Source organism: Triticum dicoccoides, chromosome 4B (genome assembly GCF_002162155.2).
Source record: "Triticum dicoccoides isolate Atlit2015 ecotype Zavitan chromosome 4B, WEW_v2.0, whole genome shotgun sequence".
NCBI classification, from domain to species: domain Eukaryota; kingdom Viridiplantae; phylum Streptophyta; class Magnoliopsida; order Poales; family Poaceae; genus Triticum; species Triticum dicoccoides.
The window spans coordinates 225,954,781-225,961,572 of NC_041387.1; positions in this window are offsets into that span (position 1 = coordinate 225,954,781).

Below are 6,792 nucleotides of genomic sequence, written 5' to 3' on the forward strand. Positions count from 1 at the left end.
CTAACTAACCCTGGTTTAGCTCCTGTTTAGATTAAACTAACAGTACGGGCCCCACAGGTTAGTTTGACCTGGCCACGACACACGTTGACTGACCCCACACGTCAGAGTTGACTTGCTGATGTGTCTCTTGACCCGGCCCCATGTGTCAGCTACACTAACCACCACCGTGTCACTGACCAGTGGACCCCACTGGCCAGGTTTCACCTAGACAGCGCCTATTGACCCGCTGAGGTCAGCATGACGTAATGCTAATGCAATAAGTCATTTTCTGGATTAACTTAATTCAGGAAATTTCAGAAAATGCCCTAAACTTCTAAAAATCATAGAAATTAATCTGTAACTCCAAATGCAAATATTTATATATGGAAAATTATCAGAAAAATCCGATCTATCCATTTGTACTGGTTTCATGCATGTTTAAGCAACCTAACCTTGATTTTTAGTGCAAAACATGATAAGGCACTATTTAAACTCATAATTTGAGTTTGGGATTGAATCTTTGGTTCAAAATGACCCAAATCCATCTGGTTGTAGTTGCATTAGGCCAACACACTCATATTGCCATGTCATGAGCATGCATCATATTGTGCATTGCATTGATTCTGTTTCCTTCTCTGTTGCCGGCAATTGTCCCCTCTCAGTAGATGTGGTTCTGACGATGAGATCGATGACACTGATGAAGATCTATACTATCTTAAGAAGTGCCAGGCAAGCAAAAACCCCTTATTCTTTCCGACACATACCCACTCTCTCGCACATGCTCTCTTTTATTGCATTAGGAAAACAACGGTTCATCGGTTACTTGCTGCGGTAGTTGAACCCCTTTTCCTTTGCATGACCTTTTATTGCCACAGTAAATAGATGAAACCCACTAGCATGAGTAGGAGTTGTTTGAGCCCTGATGTGCCTACTCATTCATGCTTGTTTGTCATGCCTGTTATGCTTAGAGTTGTGTTAGTTCTGATTCATCGGGGATGAATTGGAACAGTGATGAACATGTCCTACTGTGTGTGAGCTAAGTGTGTGAACACGATTTGGTAAAGGTAGCGGTGAGAGGCCATGTAGGAGTACATGGTGGGTTGTCCCATTGAAGCCGTCCTCAGGAACTGAGTTCTGTGTTTGTGATCCATGAACAGTTACTACCACTCATTGGGATCCTTAATTGACCCTCTCGGCTTCTTACCCACCCTTGTCCTCTGTTCAGGAGTTGCAAGTAGTTTCTGGTGTTTGTAGTATGCTGGAGGCCATGCGCAGCGCTGTCCCGAGGGGTGGGCTGTGAAGCGGTAGGCACGTGGCACGGTGTATCGGGCGCCCGTTTGGTGTCTCGGGACCCCTGCTCACATCGTTCGGGGCTGTATGTCGAAACTTCGGCCGGACTCATGCAGATGGAACCTGAATAGGCGATAAACCTCGACTAGAGACTTGAGTGTTTAGGTAGGTCGTGGCCGACACCCTCGTTGGGCTTCCGCTTGAAGGTTGCCAAGCACATGTCGTGTAAACGATGTTAGGTGGTGAGAGAGTGTGTGGAGAAGTACACCCCTACAGGGTCTATTCGAATAGCCGCATCCGCGGTAAAGGACCTCTGGGTTGCCTATACAGTTCATAGACAAGTGAAAGTGGATACTCTCAAATACGCAAGATAAGCGTGAGTGCTATGGATGGCGTTCTCGTAGGGAGACGGGAGCGGATCCATAGTGGTGTATTGATATGGTGAATATGTGGACTTGTGTGCGCCAACCCAAAAGAGTTACTTGCAATCGTAGTTCGGGATAGCAACTGAGTCAAAGCTGGCTTGCTGCAGTTAAACCCCACCATCCCTTTGTTGATAACGATGCATATGTAGTTAGATCTAATGTAAGTCTTGCTGGGTATATTTGTACTCACGTTTTCCTATTTTATGTTTTGAAGAGAGACTTCTGTCTCACTAGTAGTTCCGCGTGGACTTCGACGTTTAGCTTGTTACCTCAGCTACGATCTTGTGCCCTCGGTAGGATCCGGTAGATAGTCAGGCTTCTCAGCCTTTTCATTTGTAGTTGTCTGTACTCAGACATGTTAAGCTTCCACATGTTCTTTGACTTGTATGCTCTGAATGTTGGGTCATGAGACCCATGTTTGTAATATCTCACTCCTTGGAGCCTATTGAATAAAATACTTGAGTTGTAGAGTCATGTTGTGATGCCATGTTGTATTTGCACATATCGAGCATATTGTGTGTATGTTATTGAAATGATTGGTATGTGTGGGATCTGACTATGTAGTTGTTTATCCTTGGTAGCCTTTCTCACCGAGAAATGTCTCCTAGTGCTTCCACTGAGCCTTGGTAGGTTGCTACTGCTCTGGAACACTTAGGCTGGCCAGCATGTGTCCTTCGATCATGTGTCTGTCCCTTCGGGGAAATGTCACGCGGTGTCTACCAAAGTCCTATTAGCCTGCTACATCTCGGATTCTCTGGAGTCCTACTAGCACGGCTGCTACAACCCGGATTCACTCGCTGATGACCGACACGTTCGTTACTGGGTCATGTATGCATGTCCCTTTAAGTTAGTGCCACTGTGGGTTCACGGCTAGCCATGTCAGCCCGAGCTCATTGTCATATGGATGCTAGCAACACTATCATATACGTGTGCCAAAAGGCGCAAACGGTCCCCGGCCTGGTAAGGCGACACCCATGGGGATACCATGCGTGAGGCCGCAAAGTGATATGAGGTGTTACATGCTAGATCGATGTGGCATTGAGTCGGGGTCTTGACACATGTACATCCATGACAATTTTATGACAGAATCAAGATAGTCATACCTGTCCTATCGTAGAAGTGTTCCATGACAATACCAAAATTATCATCATGGAAGTGTCCACTTCCATGACGATAAATGGCGCGTCATGGAAGTTTTCCTCATCAAGGGTAACCAACACATGGCATCCACCATAACGGGTCTCCGTAGCTATCGGGTTTGGATTTGAAAACCCATTAACAGCCCTAGCCAATGGGGATTGTCCATGTGTAAAATTCTCATTCGCCGGAGGATCCACGTGTCAGCTCCTCATTGGGACAGATGTCAACCATCCAGTGGACAGGAATCGCTAATGAAACATTGACACGTGGGACATCCCAATAGAGGCCCATATTGGTTTAAAAGCCGGCCCAGGAAAAGGCACACAAGATTTCCTCCAATCTAATGAGCCGGCCCATTCATTTTTTGGACCAAATTATGGCCTACATCATATATGGTCCGTTAAAAGCCTGCAATAATCTAGGCCAGTTTACGACACATATTAGATGTAGCTCATTAACAGCCTGCAATTGTTTGGGAGAAATTATGGCCCATATCTGATCCGGTCCGTTCACTGACTTCCATATCTTGGGCCAAATTACGGCCCGTAATAGATACGACCCTTTAACATCTATTATGACTTTGGGACCATTGGGGGCCTGTTTGCTCTTCGGCCTCTTAATGGCTCGTTTAATAATTTGGCCCAATATTAGTTTCGGCCTGTCAGCGGCCCTGTGTACATATGGGCCTCTTTCAGCCCAGTTTCACTTTCATCCGTTTAAAGGCCCGAGCTGCATCTGAGCCTAATTCAGGTCCATAGTGACTTTTGGCCTCTTAACAGCCTATAGTCTTCGTGGATACATTTTAGCCCAAACTGCCTATCGGCCTGTTAAAGGCCCTTGAAAGTGTTGGCCCTAATTTTGGCCCGTTATGCATTCGGCCAGGTTCTAGCTCGTCATGTTCTTGGGCCCACCAACGCCTAAAACCATTTCGGCATGTTAGTCGCCCGTCATATAAATGGGCCAATAATGCGCCGATGTATATTCCAGACTGCTGTCGGCTCGTGATTTGTTCGCCACAATTCAGGCTCAATCTACATCTCAACCTGTTAAAATCCCATTTTATTTTGCCCAAATAAGGCAAATAGTTTACTCGGTCTTTTAAATCCCGGAACTAATAGTGGGCCAAATTAAGTCTAGCCTACTAATGGCCCAAGATGATTGCAGGCCCATGGTTTAGCACATTCATAGCGATTGGCGGCCGACCAGTTTTAGTACAGATTTTTATATAAACTTAACGTATTGGCTAATTGCGCTCCGATCAAATATTACGACCTTTTCTCAGAGCAACGAAGAATAAATTACAGTGTCGTGACGAAGAATAAACTTAGACTATAGAACAAAGAAATTACAGCATATTACATCTCCTAGGCGTCAAAGTTCGCCGCTAGTGATAATCAAGGGTGACCCGACAGCAGATTCCATACACTGGGCATGTCGTCACCAGTGGAAGTAAACACGCTGCCAAAATAATAGATAGAACCAACAGCACTTGAACGCAGTTCAAGAAAGGTTAGCCCTACCCAGGAGCTGCAACGGAAGTATCATAGCAACCTGATGAGACTATGCTTGTTTGACGCTTATATCCACCAACTCAAGATGCATAACATCAATAGACGTCATGTACTGTTAATCTTGCATAGAGATTGGAGTTCACAGTCAGATTTGAGCGGAAGCATGTCTTTCTTCTTGAATATCAGACTGAAGAAGTCAAACAGATTCAGGCGGCGACTTCATCGAGCTTGTGTCACTGCTATTAGCAAGTAAGTTTGACACTACATCAAGACAAGACTTTGGGGTTGTATCGCTATCCTCAAGATGTGTTGCCTTCTTCTCTGGAATATATGTTGGAGGGGACGAGCAATGGGTTCGTCTCACTATTATTGTGGCGGTTCTTCCTAGCATCAATGATGTCACCCTGAAAGAGAAACAAGGAGGTATATAGTAGGTTTTGCACGTATATGCATCCATGCTGTCAACTCATTTCATTTCTTAGTTCGAAATAAAGAGACACGGTTTAAAACAACATTAACATAATAGGCATTATTCATAGTTAAGACGACAGGAAATTGCATTGTGCAGGAGCGCCCAGCTTCACCACACCACTAGATTACAGATCAATAACACAAGCATACACATAGTGCTAAACAAAGTATAAGCATGAATGGTGAGTGTACTCTCAAATTTCAGATTGGTAGATAAAAAGACATGAGTTAAATTACATTAACATAATATGGCATTGTTCATAGTTAAGGCATAGTAGGATATGACATTGTGCTGGAGTTGGTAGTTTCACCGCACCACTGGATTACAGACCAAGAACACAAGCATACATCACTACAAAAAATAGACACATCCATGACATTTTGGGCCGAACAATTTTTTTTCTGTCATACATATGACACTTCATGACGACAATTGTGACAAAACCCGGTGTCATCATAGATGTGGTGGGCTCCTACTTCTATGACAAAAAATCATGACAGAAAATGGGCTTTTCGTCTTGGGCGGGCCAGAGTAGGCAGCTGCAAGACATTCTTTGGGCCGTCCATGACGAAAAAACCCATGGTAGAAGCGAGGGGGAGGAAAATTTTGGGGGGTTGCCGGTTACGGTGGGAGGTCGGGGGCCGAGCGATGCGCATTTCTCTCGTACACATGCGAGGCGTTGGCTCTAACTGAACCCGAGCGAGGCATTGGGCTCTAACTTTACCCGAGCGATTTTACTCCAGGCTACGCGTTACTGAACCCGAGCGATCGATCGATGGCTGTTAACTGAACCCGATGGAGCGATTCCTTCGCTACTGCTGCTAACTGAAGCCGATCGATTGGATGAACAGTGAGCATTGCGGGGGGGTTTGGATGAACAGTGAGCGGTGGCATTGCCTCGGGATGAACAGGACCCCATGGTGTGGAGGGCTGGATGAACAGTAGATGGTGGAGTGGTGGCCGTGGAGCGGTGGTTGAACAGGACCCAGTGGTGTGGAGGGCTCGATGAACTGTAGATGGTGGAGGGGTGGTGAACAGTAGCCGGTGGAGTAGAACACGGTGGAGGCTGGATGAACAGAAGCCCGTGGAGGCTGGAGGAGGTCGACGGTAGCCTGTGGAGGCTGGAGGAGGTCGACGGTGGAGATGAACAGTATCCCGTGGAGTCCCGTTTGCGGTACGCCACACCCCTCCCGATGAACAGGACCCCCGTTTCGACCGTAGCGCTTCAACACAAGTCCGTTTCATCCGTTTTGCGGTACGCCACATCCCTCCCAATCAACAGAACCCCCGTTTCGAACGTAGGAGGTCCGTTTCCTCCGTTTTGCAGTATGCCACACCCCTCCTAATCAACAGGACCCCCGTTTTGACCGTAGGAGATCCGTTTCCTCCGTTTTGCGGTACGCCACACCCCTCCCGATCAACAGGACCCCGTTCCGAACGTAGGAGGTCTGTTTCCTCCGTTGTGTGGTACGCCAGGCCTCGTTTCCATCGCCTGTTCTGTCCAAGCACACCCGATGAACACGACCATGCATTCCGTTTCGACCCAGCCGGTTGGCTCCCCATGAACACGACGAGGACGATGTTTCTCCGTTCCGACCTAGCCATGTACGTATGCGCGAGTAGGCGTTCGAGACCCTTCCCATATGTACATACGTGGCCGTATTTTCTTTGTTGCACCCTCGCCGCTGTACGTACGTGTACATGCTACGTGCGCGCCTCTACATCGACACGTGCGCGCCTCTACATCGATACGTGCGTGCCTCTACATCGACCAGTATGTGCGTACACATTCGCGACTAGAATGACAACACTACGTACGCTTCGACCAGCTGGGTCCCGACTGTCAGGCACTTCCTTGCCTGCGAAGATGTAGCTGGTGCGTCCCAGCAGTCAGGGGGGCGAATCGTTTTGTTTTTTTTGCCCGGGTGCACTTCCTTGCTGCGAAGATGTAGCTGGTGGGTCCCAGCAGTCAGGG